This window comes from Pseudophryne corroboree, unplaced genomic scaffold (assembly GCF_028390025.1).
Source record: "Pseudophryne corroboree isolate aPseCor3 unplaced genomic scaffold, aPseCor3.hap2 scaffold_1957, whole genome shotgun sequence".
In the NCBI taxonomy this organism is placed as follows: Eukaryota; Metazoa; Chordata; class Amphibia; order Anura; family Myobatrachidae; genus Pseudophryne; species Pseudophryne corroboree.
In genome coordinates, this window is record NW_026968598.1 from 58,232 (window position 1) to 82,512 (window position 24,281).

Sequence of the window (24,281 nt, forward strand, 5' to 3'; positions counted from 1 at the left end):
TTTTTAGAAAATCACTGAATCAAATCTAACTCTGATTACATCAGAGAAGGCCAGGTACCCTACACCGTAACAGGGGGTTTGAAATTTTGACTTGTCTACTTAAACATCACCAAAATCTGATAACAAGGGAAATTATGTCCCTGGGTGGGATTGAACCACCAACCTTTTGGTTAATAGCCGTACACACTAACTGATTGCGCCACAGAGACACTTTGCAAAAGTACATACTGACAAATGCTAATAAGCATTCATCTAAAACGTTTCCTAGAAAAACTTTAAAAAGTCAATAATCTGGAGAGTTTTTGTAAGATGTTTCTTCTATCAACCAACGAAGAAACACATTGGTACTTTCCCATGATGAGTGAGTGCTTCAGGATCTCTTGCACTTGCATGTGCAGCAGAGTACAGCAATGGAAGCATGCTGGGCCCATAACCCAGAGGTAGGCAGATTGAAACTATCCTCTGCTATATGCATTTTTTTTTGTTAATTAAAGTAATCCAAAACTGGGATTGATATTTTGGCTCTTTTATTTTTACTTAAAGTACAATAACTTTTACCATTTTAATTTGTTTTAATAGTATATTGACAGTATTGTTTTCTTTCAAAAATCCACTTCATTTTCTTTACCCTATTATTAAAATGGTAATTGACAAAAACAAACTACATTGACACCAGAAGAGCAATACAAAATGTACAAGTGATATATTAAAATCATCTTTCCAGCTTGAATTTCAATGATGCATTGGGTCAACAAATTTGTGAGAAACATCTTCACCCTTAAATAAAGATTTTCTTAATTCCTTACCTGTGTGCTAATTAGATATCACCTTGTTTTCACATTAAACAGACTTCCACATGAGAAAGCAGCAAGGAAGCAGTGGCGTTAATGTTTCCTGGTGTCAACTTGTATTATTTCAGTAGACATTGAAATGAGGATGCATCTTGCTGCCTTTCCAATGAAGCAAGTTTAATTTAGTAATAGGTGAAAAACCATCCTTACAAAGGTGTTAATCAGAGACTTGGCTTTGTGGACACTTTTCAGAGAACAAATTTGTTAGCATAAAAATAAAGCCAGAAAATAAAGAGCTGTTTAATCACTCAATTGGATTTTTCTGCCAGCATATTTTTTTTCTCTGCAAACCACTGCTAAATTGTGCTTCCTAGCTGTTTTTATAAAATCACTGAATCAAATCTAACTCTGATTACATCAGAGAAGGCCAGGTACCCTACACCATAACAGGGGGTTTGAAATTTTGACTTGTCTACTTAAAGATCACCAAAATCTGATAACAAGGTCAATTAAGTCCTTGGGTGGGATTGAACCACCAACCTTTTGGTTAAAAGCCATACATACTAACTGATTGCGCCACAGAGACACTTTGCAAAAGTACATACTGACAAAGGCTAATAAGCATTCATCTAAAACGTTTCCTAGAAAAACTTTAAAAAGTCAATAATCTGGAGAGTTTTTGTAAGATGTTTCTTCCATCAACCAACGAAGAAACACATTGGTACTTTCCCATGATGAGTGAGTGCTTCAGGATCTCTTGCACTTACATGTGCAGCAGAGTACAGCAATGGAAGCATGCTGGGCCCATAACCCAGAGGTAGGCAGATTGAAACTATCTTCTGCTATATGCATTTTTTTTTGTTAATTAAAGTAATCCAAAACTGGGATTGATATTTTGGCTCTTTTATTTTTACTTAAAGTACAACAACTTTTACCATTTTAATTTGTTTTAATAGTATATTGACAGTATTGTTTTCTTTCAAAAATCCACTTCATTTTCTTTACCCTATTATTAAAATGGTAATTGACAAAAACAAACTACATTGTCACCAGAAGAGCAATACAAAATGTACAAGTGATATATTAAAATCATATTTCCAGCTTGAATTTCAATGATGCATTGGGGCAACGATTTTGTGAGAAACATCTTCACCCTTAAATAAAGATTTTCTTAATTCCTTACCTGTGTGCTAATTAGATATCACCTTGTTTTCATATTAAACAGACTTCCACATGAGAAAGCAGCAAGGATGCAGTGGCGTTAATGTTTCCTGGTATCAACTTGTATTATTTCAGTTGACATTGAAATGAGGATGCATCTTGCTGCCTTTCCAATGAAGCAAGTTTAATTTAGTAATAGGTGAAAAACCATCCTTACAAAGGTGTTAATCAGAGACTTGGCTTTGTGGACACTTTTCAGAGAAAAAATTTGTTAGCATAAAAATAAAGCCAGAAAATGAAGAGCTGTTTAATCACTCAATTGGATTTTTCTGCCAGCATATTTTTTTTTCTCTGCAACCCACTGCTAAATTGTGCTTCCTAGCTGTTTTTATAAAATCACTGAATCAAATCTAACTCTGATTACATCAGAGAAGGCCAGGTACCCTACACCGTAACAGGGGGTTTGAAATTTTGACTTGTCTACTTAAAGATCACCAAAATATGATAACAAGGGAAATTATGTCCCTGGGTGGGATTGAACCACCAACCTTTTGGTTAATAGCCGTACACACTAACTGATTGCGCCACAGAGACACTTTGCGAAAGTACGCACTGACAAATGCTAATAAGCATTCATCTAAAACGTTTCCTAGAAAAACTTAAAAAAGTCAATAATCTGGAGTGTTTTTGTAAGATGTTTCTTCTATCAACCAACGAAGAAACACATTGGTACTTTCCCATGATGAGTGAGTGCTTCAGGATCTCTTGCACTTACATGTGCAGCAGAGTACAGCAATGGAAGCATGCTGGGCCCATAACCCAGAGGTAGGCAGATTGAAACTATCCTCAGCTATATGCATTTTTTTTTGTTAATTAAAGTAATCCAAAACTGGGATTGATATTTTGGCTCTTTTATTTTTACTTAAAGTACAATAACTTTTACCATTTTAATTTGTTTTAATAGTATATTGACAGTATTGTTTTCTTTCAAAAATCCACTTCATTTTCTTTACCCTATTATTAAAATGGTAATTGACAAAAACAAACTACATTGTCACCAGAAGAGCAATACAAAATGTACAAGTGATATATTAAAATCATCTTTCCAGCTTGAATTTCAATGATGCATTGGGGCAACGATTTTGTGAGAAACATCTTCACCCTTAAATAAAGATTTTCTTAATTCCTTACCTGTGTGCTAATTAGATATCACCTTGTTTTCATATTAAACAGACTTCCACATGAGAAAGCAGCAAGGATGCAGTGGCGTTAATGTTTCCTGGTGTCAACTTGTATTATTTCAGTAGACATTGAAATGAGGATGCATCTTGCTGCCTTTCCAATGAAGCAAGTTTAATTTAGTAATAGGTGAAAAACCATCCTTACAAAGGTGTTAATCAGAGACTTGGCTTTGTGGACACTTTTCAGAGAACAAATTTGTTAGCATAAAAATAAAGCCAGAAAATGAAGAGCTGTTTAATCACTCAATTGGATTTTTCTGCCAGCATATTTTTTTTCTCTGCAAACCACTGCTAAATTGTGCTTCCTAGCTGTTTTTATAAAATCAATGAATCAAATCTAACTCTGATTACATCAGAGAAGGCCAGGTACCCTACACCATAAGAGGGGGTTTGAAATTTTGACTTGTCAACTTAAAGATCACCAAAATCTGATAACAAGATCAATTACATCCCTGGGTAAGATTGAACCACCAACCTTTTAGTTAATAGCCGTACACACTAACTGATTGCGCCACAAAGACACTTTGCGAAAGTGCATACTGACAAAGGCTAATAAGCATTCATCTAAAACGTTTCCTAGAAAAACTTTAAAAAGTCAATAATCTGGAGAGTTTTTATAAGATGTTTCTTCCATCAACCAACGAAGAAACACATTGGTACTTTCCCATGATGAGTGAGTGCTTCAGGATCTCTTGCACTTTCATGTGTAGCAGAGTACAGCAATGGAAGCATGCTGGGCTCATAACCCAGAGGTAGGCAGATTGAAACTATCCTCTGCTGTATGCTTTTTTTTTTAAATTAAAGTAATCCAAAACTGGGATTGATATTTTGGCTCTTTTATTTTTACTTAAAGTACAATAACTTTTACCATTTTAATTTGTTTTAATAGTATATTGACAGTATTGTTTTCTTTCAAAAATCTACTTCATTTTCTTTACCCTATTATTAAAATGGTAATTGACAAAAACAAACTACATTGTCACCAGAAGAGCAATACAAAATGTACAAGTGATATATTAAAATCATCTTTCCAGCTTGAATTTCAATGATGCATTGGGGCAACGATTTTGTGAGAAACATCTTCACCCTTAAATAAAGATTTTCTTAATTCCTTACCTGTGTGCTAATTAGATATCACCTTGTTTTCGCATTAAACAGACTTCCACATGAGAAAGCAGCAAGGATGCAGTGGCGTTAATGTTTCCTGGTGTCAACTTGTATTATTTCAGTAGACATTGAAATGAGGATGCATCTTGCTGCCTTTCCAATGAAGCAAGTTTAATTTAGTAATAGGTGAAAAACCATCCCTACAAAGGTGTTAATCAGAGACTTGGCTTTGTGGACACTTTTCAGAGAACAAATTTGTTAGCATAAAAATAAAGCCAGAAAATGAAGAGCTGTTTAATCACTCAATTGGATTTTTTTTGCCAGCATATTTTTTTTCTCTGCAACCCACTGCTAAATTGTGCTTCCTAGCTGTTTTTTATAAAATAACTGAATCAAATCTAACTCTGATTACATCAGAGAAGGCCAGGTACCCTACACAATAAGAGGGGGTTTGAAATTTTGACTTGTCTACTTAAATATCACCAAAATCTGATAACAAGGTCAATTACGTTCCTGGGTGGGATTGAACCACCAACCTTTTGGTTAATAGCCTTACACACTAACTGATTGCGCCACAGAGACACTTTGCAAAAGTACATACTGACAAATGCTAATAAGCATTCATCTAAAACGTTTCCTAGAAAAACTTAAAAAAGTCAATAATCTGGAGAGTTTTTGTAAGATGTTTCTTCTATCAACCAACGAAGAAACACATTGGTACTTTCCCATGATGAGTGAGTGCTTCAGGATCTCTTGCACTTACATGTGCAGCAGAGTACAGCAATGGAAGCATGCTGGGCCCATAACCCAGAGGTAGGCAGATTGAAACTATCCTCTGCTATATGCATTTTTTTTTGTTAATTAAAGTAATCCAAAACTGGGATTGATATTTTGGCTCTTTTATTTTTACTTAAAGTACAATAACTTTTACCATTTTAATTTGTTTTAATAGTATATTGACAGTATTGTTTTCTTTCAAAAATCCACTTCATTTTCTTTACCCTATTATTAAAATGGTAATTGACAAAAACAAACTACATTGTCACCAGAAGAGCAATACAAAATGTACAAGTGATATATTAAAATCATCTTTCCAGCTTGAATTTCAATGATGCATTGGGGCAACGATTTTGTGAGAAACATCTTCACCCTTAAATAAAGATTTTCTTAATTCCTTACCTGTGTGCTAATTAAATATCACCTTGTTTTCACATTAAACAGACTTCCACATGAGAAAGCAGCAAGGATGCAGTGGCGTTAATGTTTCCTGGTATCAACTTGTATTATTTCAGTAGACATTGAAATGAGGATGCATCTTGCTGCCTTTCCAATGAAGCAAGTTTAATTTAGTAATAGGTGAAAAACCATCCTTACAAAGGTGTTAATCAGAGACTTGGCTTTGTGGACACTTTTCAGAGAACAAATTTGTTAGCATAAAAATAAAGCCAGAAAATGAAGAGCTGTTTAATCACTCAATTGGATTTTTCTGCCAGCATATTTTTTTTTCTCTGCAACCCACTGCTAAATTGTGCTTCCTAGCTGTTTTTATAAAATCACTGAATCAAATCTAACTCTGATTACATCAGAGAAGGCCAGGTACCCTACACCGTAACAGGGGGTTTGAAATTTTGACTTGTCTACTTAAAGATCACCAAAATATGATAACAAGGGAAATTATGTCCCTGGGTGGGATTGAACCACCAACCTTTTGGTTAATAGCCGTACACACTAACTGATTGCGCCACAGAGACACTTTGCGAAAGTACGCACTGACAAATGCTAATAAGCATTCATCTAAAACGTTTCCTAGAAAAACTTAAAAAAGTCAATAATCTGGAGTGTTTTTGTAAGATGTTTCTTCTATCAACCAACGAAGAAACACATTGGTACTTTCCCATGATGAGTGAGTGCTTCAGGATCTCTTGCACTTACATGTGCAGCAGAGTACAGCAATGGAAGCATGCTGGGCCCATAACCCAGAGGTAGGCAGATTGAAACTATCCTCTGCTATATGCATTTTTTTTTGTTAATTAAAGTAATCCAAAACTGGGATTGATATTTTGGCTCTTTTATTTTTACTTAAAGTACAATAACTTTTACCATTTTAATTTGTTTTAATAGTATATTGACAGTATTGTTTTCTTTCAAAAATCCACTTCATTTTCTTTACCCTATTATTAAAATGGTAATTGACAAAAACAAACTACATTGTCACCAGAAGAGCAATACAAAATGTACAAGTGATATATTAAAATCATCTTTCCAGCTTGAATTTCAATGATGCATTGGGGCAACGATTTTGTGAGAAACATCTTCACCCTTAAATAAAGATTTTCTTAATTCCTTACCTGTGTGCTAATTAGATATCACCTTGTTTTCATATTAAACAGACTTCCACATGAGAAAGCAGCAAGGATGCAGTGGCGTTAATGTTTCCTGGTGTCAACTTGTATTATTTCAGTAGACATTGAAATGAGGATGCATCTTGCTGCCTTTCCAATGAAGCAAGTTTAATTTAGTAATAGGTGAAAAACCATCCTTACAAAGGTGTTAATCAGAGACTTGGCTTTGTGGACACTTTTCAGAGAACAAATTTGTTAGCATAAAAATAAAGCCAGAAAATGAAGAGCTGTTTAATCACTCAATTGGATTTTTCTGCCAGCATATTTTTTTTCTCTGCAAACCACTGCTAAATTGTGCTTCCTAGCTGTTTTTATAAAATCAATGAATCAAATCTAACTCTGATTACATCAGAGAAGGCCAGGTACCCTACACCATAAGAGGGGGTTTGAAATTTTGACTTGTCAACTTAAAGATCACCAAAATCTGATAACAAGATCAATTACATCCCTGGGTAAGATTGAACCACCAACCTTTTAGTTAATAGCCGTACACACTAACTGATTGCGCCACAAAGACACTTTGCGAAAGTGCATACTGACAAAGGCTAATAAGCATTCATCTAAAACGTTTCCTAGAAAAACTTTAAAAAGTCAATAATCTGGAGAGTTTTTATAAGATGTTTCTTCCATCAACCAACGAAGAAACACATTGGTACTTTCCCATGATGAGTGAGTGCTTCAGGATCTCTTGCACTTTCATGTGTAGCAGAGTACAGCAATGGAAGCATGCTGGGCTCATAACCCAGAGGTAGGCAGATTGAAACTATCCTCTGCTGTATGCTTTTTTTTTTAAATTAAAGTAATCCAAAACTGGGATTGATATTTTGGCTCTTTTATTTTTACTTAAAGTACAATAACTTTTACCATTTTAATTTGTTTTAATAGTATATTGACAGTATTGTTTTCTTTCAAAAATCTACTTCATTTTCTTTACCCTATTATTAAAATGGTAATTGACAAAAACAAACTACATTGTCACCAGAAGAGCAATACAAAATGTACAAGTGATATATTAAAATCATCTTTCCAGCTTGAATTTCAATGATGCATTGGGGCAACGATTTTGTGAGAAACATCTTCACCCTTAAATAAAGATTTTCTTAATTCCTTACCTGTGTGCTAATTAGATATCACCTTGTTTTCGCATTAAACAGACTTCCACATGAGAAAGCAGCAAGGATGCAGTGGCGTTAATGTTTCCTGGTGTCAACTTGTATTATTTCAGTAGACATTGAAATGAGGATGCATCTTGCTGCCTTTCCAATGAAGCAAGTTTAATTTAGTAATAGGTGAAAAACCATCCCTACAAAGGTGTTAATCAGAGACTTGGCTTTGTGGACACTTTTCAGAGAACAAATTTGTTAGCATAAAAATAAAGCCAGAAAATGAAGAGCTGTTTAATCACTCAATTGGATTTTTTTTGCCAGCATATTTTTTTTCTCTGCAACCCACTGCTAAATTGTGCTTCCTAGCTGTTTTTTATAAAATAACTGAATCAAATCTAACTCTGATTACATCAGAGAAGGCCAGGTACCCTACACAATAAGAGGGGGTTTGAAATTTTGACTTGTCTACTTAAATATCACCAAAATCTGATAACAAGGTCAATTACGTTCCTGGGTGGGATTGAACCACCAACCTTTTGGTTAATAGCCTTACACACTAACTGATTGCGCCACAGAGACACTTTGCAAAAGTACATACTGACAAATGCTAATAAGCATTCATCTAAAACGTTTCCTAGAAAAACTTAAAAAAGTCAATAATCTGGAGAGTTTTTGTAAGATGTTTCTTCTATCAACCAACGAAGAAACACATTGGTACTTTCCCATGATGAGTGAGTGCTTCAGGATCTCTTGCACTTACATGTGCAGCAGAGTACAGCAATGGAAGCATGCTGGGCCCATAACCCAGAGGTAGGCAGATTGAAACTATCCTCTGCTATATGCATTTTTTTTTGTTAATTAAAGTAATCCAAAACTGGGATTGATATTTTGGCTCTTTTATTTTTACTTAAAGTACAATAACTTTTACCATTTTAATTTGTTTTAATAGTATATTGACAGTATTGTTTTCTTTCAAAAATCCACTTCATTTTCTTTACCCTATTATTAAAATGGTAATTGACAAAAACAAACTACATTGTCACCAGAAGAGCAATACAAAATGTACAAGTGATATATTAAAATCATCTTTCCAGCTTGAATTTCAATGATGCATTGGGGCAACGATTTTGTGAGAAACATCTTCACCCTTAAATAAAGATTTTCTTAATTCCTTACCTGTGTGCTAATTAAATATCACCTTGTTTTCACATTAAACAGACTTCCACATGAGAAAGCAGCAAGGATGCAGTGGCGTTAATGTTTCCTGGTGTCAACCTGTATTATTTCAGTAGACATTGAAATGAGGATGCATCTTGCTGCCTTTCCAATGAAGCAAGTTTAATTTAGTAATAGGTGAAAAACCATCCCTACAAAGGTGTTAATCAGAGACTTTGCTTTGTGGACACTTTTCAGAGAACAAATTTGTTAGCATAAAAATAAAGCCAGAAAATGAAGAGCTGTTAAATCACTCAATTGGATTTTTCTGCCAGCATATTTCTTTTTCTCTGCAACCCACTGCTAAATTGTGCTTCCTAGCTGTTTTTATAAAATCACTGAATCAAATCTAACTCTGATCACATCAGAGAAGGCCAGGTACCCTACACCATAACAGGGGGTTTGAAATTTTGACTTGTCTACTTAAAGATCACCAAAATCTGATAACAAGGTCAATTACGTACCTGGGTGGGATTGAACCACCAACCTTTTGGTTAATAGCCCTACACACTAACTGATTGCGCCACAGAGACACATTGCAAAAGTATATACTGACAAGGGCTAATAAGCATTCATCTAAAACGTTTCCTAGAAAAACTTTAAAAAGTCAATAATCTGGAGAGTTTTTGTAAGATGTTTCTTCCATCAACCAACGAAGAAACACATTGGTACTTTCCCATGATGAGTGAGTGCTTCAGGATCTCTTGCACTTACATGTGCAGCAGAGTACAGCAATGGAAGCATGCTGGGCCCATAACCCAGAGGTAGGCAGATTGAAACTATCTTCTGCTATATGCATTTTTTTTTTTGTTAATTAAAGTAATCCAAAACTGGGATTGATATTTTGGCTCTTTAACTTTTACCATTTTAATTTGTTTTAATAGTATATTGACAGTATTGTTTTCTTTCAAAAATCCACTTCATTTTCTTTACCCTATTATTAAAATGGTAATTGACAAAAACAAACTACATTGTCACCAGAAGAGCAATACAAAATGTACAAGTGATATATTAAAATCATCTTTCCAGCTTGAATTTCAATGATGCATTGGGGCAACGATTTTGTGAGAAACATCTTCACCCTTAAATAAAGATTTTCTTAATTCCTTACCTGTGTGCTAATTAGATATCACCTTGTTTTCACATTAAACAGACTTCCACATGAGAAAGCAGCAAGGATGCAGTGGCGTTAATGTTTCCTGGTGTCAACCTGTATTATTTCAGTAGACATTGAAATGAGGATGCATCTTGCTGCCTTTCCAATGAAGCAAGTTTAATTTAGTAATAGGTGAAAAACCATCCCTACAAAGGTGTTAATCAGAGTCTTGGCTTTGTGGACACTTTTCAGAGAACAAATTTGTTAGCATAAAAATAAACCAGAAAATGAAGAGCTGTTTAATCACTCAATTGGATTTTTTTGCCAGCATATTTTTTTTCTCTGCAACCCACTGCTAAATTGTGCTTCCTAGCTGATTTTTATAAAATCACTGAATCAAATCTAACTCTGATAACATCAGAGAAGGCCAGGTACCCTACACAATAAGAGGGGGTTTGAAATTTTGACTTGTCTACTTAAAGATCACCAAAATCTGAACACAAGGTCAATTACGTCCCTGGGTGGGATTGAACCACCAACCTTTTGGTTAATAGCCTTACACACTAACCAATTGCGCCACAGAGACACTTTGCAAAAGTACATACTGACAAAATCTAATAAGCATTCATCTAGAACGTTTCCTAGAAAAACTTTAAAAAGTCAATAATCTGGAGAGTTTTTGTAAGATGTTTCTTCCATCAACCAATGAAGAAACACATTGGTACTTTCCCATGATGAGTGAGTGCTTCAGGATCTTTTGCACTTACATGTGCAGCAGAGTACTGCAATGGAAGCATGCTGGGCCCATAACCCAGAGGTAGGCAGATTGAAACTATCCTTTACTATTTGCATTTTTTTTGTTAATTAAAGTAATCCAAAACTGGGATTGATATTTTGGCTCTTTTATTTTTACTTAAAGTACAATAACTTTTACCATTTTAATTTGTTTTGATAGTATATTGACAGTATTGTTTTCTTTCAAAAATCCACTTCATTTTCTTTACCCTATTATTAAAATGGTAATTGACAAAAACAAACTACATTGTCACCAGAAGAGCAATACAAAATGTACAAGTAATATATTAAAATCATCTTTCCAGCTTGAATTTCAATGATGCATTAGGGCAACGATTTTGTGAGAAACATCTTCACCCTTAAATAAAGATTTTCTTAATTCCTTACCTGTGTGATAATTAGATATCACCTTGTTTTCGCATTAAACAGACTTCCACATGAGAAAGCAGCAAGGATGCAGTGGCGTTAATGTTTCCTGGTGTCAACTTGTATTATTTCAGTAGACATTGAAATGAGGATGCATCTTGCTGCCTTTCCAATGAAGCAAGTTTAATTTAGTAATAGGTGAAAAACCATCCCTACAAAGGTGTTAATCAGAGACTTGGCTTTGTGGACACTTTTCAGAGAACAAATTTGTTAGCATAAAAATAAAGCCAGAAAATGAAGAGCTGTTTAATCACTCAATTGGATTTTTTTTGCCAGCATATTTTTTTTCTCTGCAACCCACTGCTAAATTGTGCTTCCTAGCTGTTTTTTATAAAATAACTGAATCAAATCTAACTCTGATTACATCAGAGAAGGCCAGGTACCCTACACAATAAGAGGGGGTTTGAAATTTTGACTTGTCTACTTAAATATCACCAAAATCTGATAACAAGGTCAATTACGTTCCTGGGTGGGATTGAACCACCAACCTTTTGGTTAGTAGCCTTACACACTAACTGATTGCGCCACAGAGACACTTTGCAAAAGTACATACTGACAAATGCTAATAAGCATTCATCTAAAACGTTTCCTAGAAAAACTTAAAAAAGTCAATAATCTGGAGAGTTTTTGTAAGATGTTTCTTCTATCAACCAACGAAGAAACACATTGGTACTTTCCCATGATGAGTGAGTGCTTAAGGATCTCTTGCACTTACATGTGCAGCAGAGTACAGCAATGGAAGCATGCTGGGCCCATAACCCAGAGGTAGGCAGATTGAAACTATCCTCTGCTATATGCATTTTTTTTTGTTAATTAAAGTAATCCAAAACTGGGATTGATATTTTGGCTCTTTTATTTTTACTTAAAGTACAATAACTTTTACCATTTTAATTTGTTTTAATAGTATATTGACAGTATTGTTTTCTTTCAAAAATCCACTTCATTTTCTTTACCCTATTATTAAAATGGTAATTGACAAAAACAAACTACATTGTCACCAGAAGAGCAATACAAAATGTACAAGTGATATATTAAAATCATCTTTCCAGCTTGAATTTCAATGATGCATTAGGGCAACGATTTTGTGAGAAACATCTTCACCCTTAAATAAAGATTTTCTTAATTCCTTACATGTGTGATAATTAGATATCACCTTGTTTTCGCATTAAACAGACTTCCACATGAGAAAGCAGCAAGGATGCAGTGGCGTTAATGTTTCCTGGTGTCAACCTGTATTATTTCAGTAGACATTGAAATGAGGATGCATCTTGCTGCCTTTCCAATAAAGCAAGTTTAATTTAGTAATAGGTTAAAAACCATCCCTACAAAGGTGTTAATCAGAGACTTTGCTTTGTGGACACTTTTCAGAGAACAAATTTGTTAGCATAAAAATAAAGCCAGAAAATGAAGAGCTGTTAAATCACTCAATTGGATTTTTCTGCCAGCATATTTCTTTTTTTCTGCAACCCACTGCTAAATTGTGCTTCCTAGCTGTTTTTATAAAATCACTGAATCAAATCTAACTCTGATTACATCAGAGAAGGCCAGGTACCCTACACCATAACAGGGGGTTTGAAATTTTGACTTGTCTACTTAAAGATCACCAAAATCTGATAACAAGGTCAACTACGTACCTGGGTGGGATTGAACCACCAACTTTTTGGTTAATAGCCCTACACACTAACTGATTGCGCCACAGAGACACATTGCGAAAGTATATACTGACAAGGGCTAATAAGCATTCATCTAAAACGTTTCCTAGAAAAACTTTAAAAAGTCAATAATCTGGAGAGTTTTTGTAAGATGTTTCTTCCATCAACCAACGAAGAAACACATTGGTACTTTCCCATGATGAGTGAGTGCTTCAGGATCTCTTGCACTTACATGTGCAGCAGAGTACAGCAATGGAAGCATGCTGGGCCCATAACCCAGAGGTAGGCAGATTGAAACTATCCTCTGCTATATGCATTTTTTTTTGTTAATTAAAGTAATCCAAAACTGGGATTGATATTTTGGCTCTTTTATTTTTACTTAAAGTACAATAACTTTTACCATTTTAATTTGTTTTAATAGTATATTGACAGTATTGTTTTCTTTCAAAAATCCACTTCATTTTCTTTACCCTATTATTAAAATGGTAATTGACAAAAACAAACTACATTGTCACCAGAAGAGCAATACAAAATGTACAAGTGATATATTAAAATCATCTTTCCAGCTTGAATTTCAATGATGCATTGGGGCAACGATTTTGTGAGAAACATCTTCACCCTTAAATAAAGATTTTCTTAATTCCTTACCTGTGTGCTAATTAAATATCACCTTGTTTTCACATTAAACAGACTTCCACATGAGAAAGCAGCAAGGATGCAGTGGCGTTAATGTTTCCTGGTATCAACTTGTATTATTTCAGTAGACATTGAAATGAGGATGCATCTTGCTGCCTTTCCAATGAAGCAAGTTTAATTTAGTAATAGGTGAAAAACCATCCTTACAAAGGTGTTAATCAGAGACTTGGCTTTGTGGACACTTTTCAGAGAACAAATTTGTTAGCATAAAAATAAAGCCAGAAAATGAAGAGCTGTTTAATCACTCAATTGGATTTTTCTGCCAGCATATTTTTTTTTCTCTGCAACCCACTGCTAAATTGTGCTTCCTAGCTGTTTTTATAAAATCACTGAATCAAATCTAACTCTGATTACATCAGAGAAGGCCAGGTACCCTACACCGTAACAGGGGGTTTGAAATTTTGACTTGTCTACTTAAAGATCACCAAAATATGATAACAAGGGAAATTATGTCCCTGGGTGGGATTGAACCACCAACCTTTTGGTTAATAGCCGTACACACTAACTGATTGCGCCACAGAGACACTTTGCGAAAGTACGCACTGACAAATGCTAATAAGCATTCATCTAAAACGTTTCCTAGAAAAACTTAAAAAAGTCAATAATCTGGAGTGTTTTTGTAAGATGTTTCTTCTATCAACCAACGAAGAAACACATTGGTACTTTCCCATGATGAGTGAGTGCTTCAGGATCTCTTGCACTTACATGTGCAGCAGAGTACAGCAATGGAAGCATGCTGGGCCCATAACCCAGAGGTAGGCAGATTGAAACTATCCTCTGCTATATGCATTTTTTTTTGTTAATTAAAGTAATCCAAAACTGGGATTGATATTTTGGCTCTTTTATTTTTACTTAAAGTACAATAACTTTTACCATTTTAATTTGTTTTAATAGTATATTGACAGTATTGTTTTCTTTCAAAAATCCACTTCATTTTCTTTACCCTATTATTAAAATGGTAATTGACAAAAACAAACTACATTGTCACCAGAAGAGCAATACAAAATGTACAAGTGATATATTAAAATCATCTTTCCAGCTTGAATTTCAATGATGCATTGGGGCAACGATTTTGTGAGAAACATCTTCACCCTTAAATAAAGATTTTCTTAATTCCTTACCTGTGTGCTAATTAGATATCACCTTGTTTTCATATTAAACAGACTTCCACATGAGAAAGCAGCAAGGATGCAGTGGCGTTAATGTTTCCTGGTGTCAACTTGTATTATTTCAGTAGACATTGAAATGAGGATGCATCTTGCTGCCTTTCCAATGAAGCAAGTTTAATTTAGTAATAGGTGAAAAACCATCCTTACAAAGGTGTTAATCAGAGACTTGGCTTTGTGGACACTTTTCAGAGAACAAATTTGTTAGCATAAAAATAAAGCCAGAAAATGAAGAGCTGTTTAATCACTCAATTGGATTTTTCTGCCAGCATATTTTTTTTCTCTGCAAACCACTGCTAAATTGTGCTTCCTAGCTGTTTTTATAAAATCAATGAATCAAATCTAACTCTGATTACATCAGAGAAGGCCAGGTACCCTACACCATAAGAGGGGGTTTGAAATTTTGACTTGTCAACTTAAAGATCACCAAAATCTGATAACAAGATCAATTACATCCCTGGGTAAGATTGAACCACCAACCTTTTAGTTAATAGCCGTACACACTAACTGATTGCGCCACAAAGACACTTTGCGAAAGTGCATACTGACAAAGGCTAATAAGCATTCATCTAAAACGTTTCCTAGAAAAACTTTAAAAAGTCAATAATCTGGAGAGTTTTTATAAGATGTTTCTTCCATCAACCAACGAAGAAACACATTGGTACTTTCCCATGATGAGTGAGTGCTTCAGGATCTCTTGCACTTTCATGTGTAGCAGAGTACAGCAATGGAAGCATGCTGGGCTCATAACCCAGAGGTAGGCAGATTGAAACTATCCTCTGCTGTATGCTTTTTTTTTTAAATTAAAGTAATCCAAAACTGGGATTGATATTTTGGCTCTTTTATTTTTACTTAAAGTACAATAACTTTTACCATTTTAATTTGTTTTAATAGTATATTGACAGTATTGTTTTCTTTCAAAAATCTACTTCATTTTCTTTACCCTATTATTAAAATGGTAATTGACAAAAACAAACTACATTGTCACCAGAAGAGCAATACAAAATGTACAAGTGATATATTAAAATCATCTTTCCAGCTTGAATTTCAATGATGCATTGGGGCAACGATTTTGTGAGAAACATCTTCACCCTTAAATAAAGATTTTCTTAATTCCTTACCTGTGTGCTAATTAGATATCACCTTGTTTTCGCATTAAACAGACTTCCACATGAGAAAGCAGCAAGGATGCAGTGGCGTTAATGTTTCCTGGTGTCAACTTGTATTATTTCAGTAGACATTGAAATGAGGATGCATCTTGCTGCCTTTCCAATGAAGCAAGTTTAATTTAGTAATAGGTGAAAAACCATCCCTACAAAGGTGTTAATCAGAGACTTGGCTTTGTGGACACTTTTCAGAGAACAAATTTGTTAGCATAAAAATAAAGCCAGAAAATGAAGAGCTGTTTAATCACTCAATTGGATTTTTTTTGCCAGCATATTTTTTTTCTCTGCAACCCACTGCTAAATTGTGCTTCCTAGCTGTTTTTTATAAAATAACTGAATCAAATCTAACTCTGATTACATCAGAGAAGGCCAGGTACCCTACACAATAAGAGGGGGTTTGAAATTTTGACTTGTCTACTTAAATATCACCAAAATCTGATAACAAGGTCAATTACGTTCCTGGGTGGGATTGAACCACCAACCTTTTGGTTAATAGCCTTACACACTAACTGATTGCGCCACAGAGACACTTTGCAAAAGTACATACTGACAAATGCTAATAAGCATTCATCTAAAACGTTTCCTAGAAAAACTTAAAAAAGTCAATAATCTGGAGAGTTTTTGTAAGATGTTTCTTCTATCAACCAACGAAGAAACACATTGGTACTTTCCCATGATGAGTGAGTGCTTCAGGATCTCTTGCACTTACATGTGCAGCAGAGTACAGCAATGGAAGCATGCTGGGCCCATAACCCAGAGGTAGGCAGATTGAAACTATCCTCTGCTATATGCATTTTTTTTTGTTAATTAAAGTAATCCAAAACTGGGATTGATATTTTGGCTCTTTTATTTTTACTTAAAGTACAATAACTTTTACCATTTTAATTTGTTTTAATAGTATATTGACAGTATTGTTTTCTTTCAAAAATCCACTTCATTTTCTTTACCCTATTATTAAAATGGTAATTGACAAAAACAAACTACATTGTCACCAGAAGAGCAATACAAAATGTACAAGTGATATATTAAAATCATCTTTCCAGCTTGAATTTCAATGATGCATTGGGGCAACGATTTTGTGAGAAACATCTTCACCCTTAAATAAAGATTTTCTTAATTCCTTACCTGTGTGCTAATTAAATATCACCTTGTTTTCACATTAAACAGACTTCCACATGAGAAAGCAGCAAGGATGCAGTGGCGTTAATGTTTCCTGGTGTCAACCTGTATTATTTCAGTAGACATTGAAATGAGGATGCATCTTGCTGCCTTTCCAATGAAGCAAGTTTAATTTAGTAATAGGTGAAAAACCATCCCTACAAAGGTGTTAATCAGAGACTTTGCTTTGTGGACACTTTTCAGAGAACAAATTTGTTAGCATAAAAATAAAGCCAGAAAATGAAGAGCTGTTAAATCACTCAATTGGATTTTTCTGCCAGCATATTTCTTTTTCTCTGCAACCCACTGCTAAATTGTGCTTCCTAGCTGTTTTTATAAAATCACTGAATCAAATCTAACTCTGATCACATCAGAGAAGGCCAGGTACCCTACACCATAACAGGGGGTTTGAAATTTTGACTTGTCTACTTAAAGATCACCAAAATCTGATAACAAGGTCAATTACGTACCTGGGTGGGATTGAACCACCAACCTTTTGGTTAATAGCCCTACACACTAACTGATTGCGCCACAGAGACACATTGCAAAAGTATATACTGACAAGGGCTAATAAGCATTCATCTAAAACGTTTCCTAGAAAAACTTTAAAAAGTCAATAATCTGGAGAGTTTTTGTAAGATGTTTCTTCCATCAACCAACGAAGAAACACATTGGTACTTTCCCATGATGAGTGAGTGCTTCAGGATCTCTTGCACTTACATGTGCAGCAGAGTACAGCAATGGAAGCATGCTGGGCCCATAACCCAGAGGTAGGCAGATTGAAACTATCTTCTGCTATATGCATTTTTTTTTTTGTTAATTAAAGTAATCCAAAACTGGGATTGATATTTTGGCTCTTTAACTTTTACCATTTTAATTTGTTTTAATAGTATATTGACAGTATTGTTTTCTTTCAAAAATCCACTTCATTTTCTTTACCCTATTATTAAAATGGTAATTGACAAAAACAAACTACATTGTCACCAGAAGAGCAATACAAAATGTACAAGTGATATATTAAAATCATCTTTCCAGCTTGAATTTCAATGATGCATTGGGGCAACGATTTTGTGAGAAACATCTTCACCCTTAAATAAAGATTTTCTTAATTCCTTACCTGTGTGCTAATTAGATATCACCTTGTTTTCACATTAAACAGACTTCCACATGAGAAAGCAGCAAGGATGCAGTGGCGTTAATGTTTCCTGGTGTCAACCTGTATTATTTCAGTAGACATTGAAATGAGGATGCATCTTGCTGCCTTTCCAATGAAGCAAGTTTAATTTAGTAATAGGTGAAAAACCATCCCTACAAAGGTGTTAATCAGAGTCTTGGCTTTGTGGACACTTTTCAGAGAACAAATTTGTTAGCATAAAAATAAACCAGAAAATGAAGAGCTGTTTAATCACTCAATTGGATTTTTTTGCCAGCATATTTTTTTTCTCTGCAACCCACTGCTAAATTGTGCTTCCTAGCTGATTTTTATAAAATCACTGAATCAAATCTAACTCTGATAACATCAGAGAAGGCCAGGTACCCTACACAATAAGAGGGGGTTTGAAATTTTGACTTGTCTACTTAAAGATCACCAAAATCTGAACACAAGGTCAATTACGTCCCTGGGTGGGATTGAACCACCAACCTTTTGGTTAATAGCCTTACACACTAACCAATTGCGCCACAGAGACACTTTGCAAAAGTACATACTGACAAAATCTAATAAGCATTCATCTAGAACGTTTCCTAGAAAAACTTTAAAAAGTCAATAATCTGGAGAGTTTTTGTAAGATGTTTCTTCCATCAACCAATGAAGAAACACATTGGTACTTTCCCATGATGAGTGAGTGCTTCAGGATCTTTTGCACTTACATGTGCAGCAGAGTACTGCAATGGAAGCATGCTGGGCCCATAACCCAGAGGTAGGCAGATTGAAACTATCCTTTACTATTTGCATTTTTTTTGTTAATTAAAGTAATCCAAAACTGGGATTGATATTTTGGCTCTTTTATTTTTACTTAAAGTACAATAACTTTTACCATTTTAATTTGTTTTGATAGTATATTGACAGTATTGTTTTCTTTCAAAAATCCACTTCATTTTCTTTACCCTATTATTAAAATGGTAATTGACAAAAACAAACTACATTGTCACCAGAAGAGCAATACAAAATGTACAAGTAATATATTAAAATCATCTTTCCAGCTTGAATTTCAATGATGCATTAGGGCAACGATTTTGTGAGAAACATCTTCACCCTTAAATAAAGATTTTCTTAATTCCTTACCTGTGTGATAATTAGATATCACCTTGTTTTCGCATTAAACAGACTTCCACATGAGAAAGCAGCAAGGATGCAGTGGCGTTAATGTTTCCTGGTGTCAACTTGTATTATTTCAGTAGACATTGAAATGAGGATGCATCTTGCTGCCTTTCCAATGAAGCAAGTTTAATTTAGTAATAGGTGAAAAACCATCCCTACAAAGGTGTTAATCAGAGACTTGGCTTTGTGGACACTTTTCAGAGAACAAATTTGTTAGCATAAAAATAAAGCCAGAAAATGAAGAGCTGTTTAATCACTCAATTGGATTTTTTTTGCCAGCATATTTTTTTTCTCTGCAACCCACTGCTAAATTGTGCTTCCTAGCTGTTTTTTATAAAATAACTGAATCAAATCTAACTCTGATTACATCAGAGAAGGCCAGGTACCCTACACAATAAGAGGGGGTTTGAAATTTTGACTTGTCTACTTAAATATCACCAAAATCTGATAACAAGGTCAATTACGTTCCTGGGTGGGATTGAACCACCAACCTTTTGGTTAGTAGCCTTACACACTAACTGATTGCGCCACAGAGACACTTTGCAAAAGTACATACTGACAAATGCTAATAAGCATTCATCTAAAACGTTTCCTAGAAAAACTTAAAAAAGTCAATAATCTGGAGAGTTTTTGTAAGATGTTTCTTCTATCAACCAACGAAGAAACACATTGGTACTTTCCCATGATGAGTGAGTGCTTAAGGATCTCTTGCACTTACATGTGCAGCAGAGTACAGCAATGGAAGCATGCTGGGCCCATAACCCAGAGGTAGGCAGATTGAAACTATCCTCTGCTATATGCATTTTTTTTTGTTAATTAAAGTAATCCAAAACTGGGATTGATATTTTGGCTCTTTTATTTTTACTTAAAGTACAATAACTTTTACCATTTTAATTTGTTTTAATAGTATATTGACAGTATTGTTTTCTTTCAAAAATCCACTTCATTTTCTTTACCCTATTATTAAAATGGTAATTGACAAAAACAAACTACATTGTCACCAGAAGAGCAATACAAAATGTACAAGTGATATATTAAAATCATCTTTCCAGCTTGAATTTCAATGATGCATTAGGGCAACGATTTTGTGAGAAACATCTTCACCCTTAAATAAAGATTTTCTTAATTCCTTACATGTGTGATAATTAGATATCACCTTGTTTTCGCATTAAACAGACTTCCACATGAGAAAGCAGCAAGGATGCAGTGGCGTTAATGTTTCCTGGTGTCAACCTGTATTATTTCAGTAGACATTGAAATGAGGATGCATCTTGCTGCCTTTCCAATAAAGCAAGTTTAATTTAGTAATAGGTTAAAAACCATCCCTACAAAGGTGTTAATCAGAGACTTTGCTTTGTGGACACTTTTCAGAGAACAAATTTGTTAGCATAAAAATAAAGCCAGAAAATGAAGAGCTGTTAAATCACTCAATTGGATTTTTCTGCCAGCATATTTCTTTTTTTCTGCAACCCACTGCTAAATTGTGCTTCCTAGCTGTTTTTATAAAATCACTGAATCAAATCTAACTCTGATTACATCAGAGAAGGCCAGGTACCCTACACCATAACAGGGGGTTTGAAATTTTGACTTGTCTACTTAAAGATCACCAAAATCTGATAACAAGGTCAACTACGTACCTGGGTGGGATTGAACCACCAACTTTTTGGTTAATAGCCCTACACACTAACTGATTGCGCCACAGAGACACATTGCGAAAGTATATACTGACAAGGGCTAATAAGCATTCATCTAAAACGTTTCCTAGAAAAACTTTAAAAAGTCAATAATCTGGAGAGTTTTTGTAAGATGTTTCTTCCATCAACCAACGAAGAAACACATTGGTACTTTCCCATGATGAGTGAGTGCTTCAGGATCTCTTGCACTTACATGTGCAGCAGAGTACAGCAATGGAAGCATGCTGGGCCCATAACCCAGAGGTAGGCAGATTGAAACTATCCTCTGCTATATGCTTTTTTTTTGTTAATTAAAGTAATCCAAAACTGGGATTGATATTTTGGCTCTTTTATTTTTACTTAAAGTACAATAACTTTTACCATTTTAATTTGTTTTAATAGTATATTGACAGTATTGTTTTCTTTCAAAAATCCACTTCATTTTCTTTACCCTATTTTTAAAATGGTAATTGACAAAAACAAAACTACATTGTCACCAGAAGAGCAATACAAAATGTACAAGTGATATATTAAAATCATCTTTCCAGCTTGAATTTCAATGATGCATTGGGGCAACGATTTTGTGAGAAACATCTTCACCCTTAAATAAAGATTTTCTTAATTCCTTACCTGTGTGATAATTAGATATCACCTTGTTTTCGCATTAAACAGACTTCCACATGAGAAAACAGCAAGGATGCAGTGGCGTTAATGTTTCCTGGTGTCAACTTGTATTATTTCAGTAGACATTGAAATGAGGATGCATCTTGCTGCCTTTCCAATGAAGCAAGTTTAATTTAGTAATAGGTGAAAAACCATCCTTACAAAGGTGTTAATCAGAGACTTGGCTTTGTGGACACTTTTCAGAGAACAAATTTGTTAGCATAAAAATAAAGCCAGAAAATGAAGAGCTGTTTAATCACTCAATTGGATTTTTCTGCCAGCATATTTTTTTTCTCTGCAAACCACTGCTAAATTGTGCTTCCTAGCTGTTTTTATAAAATCAATGAATCAAATCTAACTCTGATTACATCAGAGAAGGCCAGGTACCCTACACCATAAGAGGGGGTTTGAAATTTTGACTTGTCTACTTAAAGATCACCAAAATCTGATCACAAGATCAATTACATCCCTGGGTGGGATTGAACCACCAACCTTTTAGTTAATAGCCGTACACACTAACTGATTGCGCCACAGAGACACTTTGCGAAAGTGCATACTGACAAAGGCTAATAAACATTCATCTAAAACGTTTCCTAGAAAAACTTTAAAAAGTCAATAATCTGGAGAGTTTTTGTAAGATGTTTCTTCCATCAACCAACGAAGAAACACATTGGTACTTTCCCATGATGAGTGAGTGCTTAAGGATCTCTTGCACTTACATGTGCAGCAGAGTACAGCAATGGAAGCATGCTGGGCTCATAACCCAGAGGTAGGCAGATTGAAACTATCCTCTGCTGTATGCTTTTTTTTTTTAATTAAAGTAATCCAAAACTGGGATTGATATTTTGGCTCTTTTATTTTTACTTAAAGTACAATAACTTTTACCATTTTAATTTGTTTTAATAGTATATTGACAGTATTGTTTTCTTTCAAAAATACACTTAATTTTCTTTACCCTATTATTAAAATGGTAATTGACAGAAACAAACTACATTGTCACCAGAAGAGCAATACAAAATGTACAAGTGATATATTAAAATCATCTTTCCAGCTTGAATTTCAATGATGCATTTGGGCAACGATCTTGTGAGAAACATCTTCACCCTTAAATAAAGATTTTCTTAATTCCTTACCTGTGTGCTAATTAGATATCACCTTGTTTTCGCATTAAACAGACTTCCACATGAGAAAGCAGCAAGGATGCAGTGGCGTTAATGTTTCCTGGTGTCAACTTGTATTATTTCAGTAGACATTGAAATGAGGATGCATCTTGCTGCCTTTCCAATGAAGCAAGTTTAATTTAGTAATAGGTGAAAAACCATCCCTACAAAGGTGTTAATCAGAGACTTGGCTTTGTGGACACTTTTCAGAGAACAAATTTGTTAGCATAAAAATAAAGCCAGAAAATGAAGAGCTGTTTAATCACTCAATTGGATTTTTTTTGCCAGCATATTTTTTTTCTTTGCAACCCACTGCTAAATTGTGCTTCCTAGCTGTTTTTTTTATAAAATAACTGAATCAAATCTAACTCTGATTACATCAGAGAAGGCCAGGTACCCTACACAATAAGAGGGGGTTTGAAATTTTGACTTGTCTACTTAAATATCACCAAAATCTGATAACAAGGTCAATTACGTTCCTGGGTGGGATTGAACCACCAACCTTTTGGTTAATAGCCTTACACACTAACTGATTGCGCCACAGAGACACTTTGCAAAAGTACATACTGACAAATGCTAATAAGCATTCATCTAAAACGTTTCCTAGAAAAACTTAAAAAAGTCAATAATCTGGAGAGTTTTTGTAAGATGTTTCTTCTATCAACCAACGAAGAAACACATTGGTACTTTCCCATGATGAGTGAGTGCTTCAGGATCTCTTGCACTTACATGTGCAGCAGAGTACAGCAATGGAAGCATGCTGGGCCCATAACCCAGAGGTAGGCAGATTGAAACTATCCTCTGCTATATGCATTTTTTTTTGTTAATTAAAGTAATCCAAAACTGGGATTGATATTTTGGCTCTTTTATTTTTACTTAAAGTACAATAACTTTTACCATTTTAATTTGTTTTAATAGTATATTGACAGTATTGTTTTCTTTCAAAAATCCACTTCATTTTCTTTACCCTATTATTAAAATGGTAATTGACAAAAACAAACTACATTGTCACCAGAAGAGCAATACAAAATGTACAAGTGATATATTAAAATCATCTTTCCATCTTGAATTTCAATGATGCATTAGGGCAACGATTTTGTGAGAAACATCTTCACCCTTAAATAAAGATTTTCTTAATTCCTTACCTGTGTGATAATTAGATATCACCTTGTTTTCGCATTAAACAGACTTCCACATGAGAAAGCAGCAAGGATGCAGTGGCGTTAATGTTTCCTGGTGTCAACCTGTATTATTTCAGTAGACATTGAAATGAGGATGCATCTTGCT